This window comes from Mizuhopecten yessoensis, unplaced genomic scaffold (genome assembly GCF_002113885.1).
Source record: "Mizuhopecten yessoensis strain PY_sf001 unplaced genomic scaffold, ASM211388v2 scaffold10293, whole genome shotgun sequence".
NCBI lineage: Eukaryota > Metazoa > Mollusca > Bivalvia > Pectinida > Pectinidae > Mizuhopecten > Mizuhopecten yessoensis.
In genome coordinates this window covers 190560-192338 of record NW_018408474.1, presented here as the reverse complement: position 1 = coordinate 192338, position 1779 = coordinate 190560, and the positions used below count along the sequence as shown (strand labels likewise).

Genomic DNA, 1779 nt, shown 5'->3' with positions numbered 1-1779 from the left:
CCCACCCATCCACCCACCCATCCACACCCCTTGTTTTACAGCCGACTGCAGACAATTTCACAAAGCAAATAAATATTTATTTTCACAAAACGAAACCAGAAATATCTTCCCAATATCAATAAAAACAATGTTATATTTCCTAATTATTGAAGAACCACGCTCTTGCAATTTTTTTGTAATAAAAACCACTGAAATCAACACTCAGTATAAATGCCCTCCCCCATAATGGTATGTGCGCAATACACATATAGAGACACGTCTACATTTTGCCACGATTGGTGCGCGCAAACCGATGTGATTAATTCACAAGTCCCTGTGTATTTGTCATGAACAACCAGTGATCAAACAGTATTGGACAAACTCAAACAGACAACACGGAGATATACAATATGTATCTAGCTTATTTGAAATTCTAGTTGGCACGCTGTATCGTTACGTACCGTAATGTACGCTGCATATAAGTTACTGCACTTATACAGGACAATACAGGTGCATCATGGAGATCATGCATCAGGGAGATCAAAGTCGGCTATATACGTGTAATTACATACCTGTACAAGATATCTACCTGTCCGCATTCTCATATTACCTGTGAGATACGTCCGTCGTACACATGAAAGTGGGTGACCTGAATTGTCCTGTATATATGTAACGTACCTGTCCCCTCCCCCACTTGTGTTCTTATTATACGACTTCCGCGAAAACACAGACGAGGGGTCAAAGGTCATACAGGTAAAACGGAACAGACCACGCACCGGTGTCAGGCCAAAATAAAACCCCGTTTGTTTTTATCCACATGTAAGATTTATAATTAAACCACAGGTCGTTCATATTGATGACATTTAAGAGCTGTTTTTAGTAATTCGTATTTAGCTAAATTGCATCTGTCATGTTTAACTAATGTAATAGTTGATTTATACGTAGAAAATATTTTAAAATCATATTAACAGTGTATCACTTTCATTTAAAAACTTGTTTTATTTAAACATACAATACATACTACGGTGTCTCAATTTATAAATAAGAAATGAAAAAAAATCACAAACCTGACAGTAGATTCCTCGATAAAACCAGCCCTCTGTGTCCTGGAGTTAGCCACACTGGTCAAAAACTGTATTAAAACTGGGACGGACTTGACGTTGTCCGTTTCATTTTCGGCTAAGTTTGTAAGCACTTTATGCACGTACTCTCTATATAAGGAAATACCAAAATAAAATCTCTCCAGCGAGTATACTTATGTTCAATAATCACATACACCACGCCGAGATTGTTTGTAATTATTGTTACGAGTAACTATTTTAGGGACATTAGCGGTCGATAATTACTTTTATAAGCCGTGTGTTGTAATTAACACGTTAAGATAATAACTATCAATTACGTATCAAATTATCACCATTAATTACGAATGTAATTAGGGGCACAATGACATACGTCCGTGTCCGGCGTGATAATTGTCCTCAATACAAAAAACACGTGTGATTTGACAAGCTTTATATGCATTGTATATTAAGATTAGAAATATTTCCATTCCTGTAGATCTTCAACTGAAATTATTTGATGCACTTGTGTCACCTATTCTATTATATGGATGTGAAATCTGGGGCTATGAAAATACAAAAAGTATCGAAAAAATACATTTACAGTTTTGTAAGGAAATTCTTAACATTCGGAAGAGCACCCCAAATTATATGGTATATGGTGAGTTAGGAAGGTATCCCCTAGAAATTGAAATCAGTGTTAGAATGGTTATGTTCTGGCATAAGCTTATAACGGGTGGAT

The 1779-nt window shown here is 36.1% G+C and overlaps 1 protein-coding gene across 3 annotated transcripts in view; it reads right to left on the bottom strand.

Moving 5' to 3' along the window:
• LOC110460020 (mannan polymerase II complex anp1 subunit-like) overlaps positions 1-723 on the bottom strand; it is a 7991-nt gene extending 7268 nt beyond the window's left edge. The window contains exon 1 of one of the 3 annotated variants that reach the window (XM_021512722.1): positions 658-723. The gene's annotated coding sequence lies outside the window, so the exon portion shown is untranslated. Of the gene's footprint in view, positions 1-551 lie in introns of all 3 variants that reach the window. The other 2 variants (XM_021512721.1, XM_021512720.1) reach the window with 2 other exon arrangements.
• Positions 724-1779: the final 1056 nt, after the last annotated feature.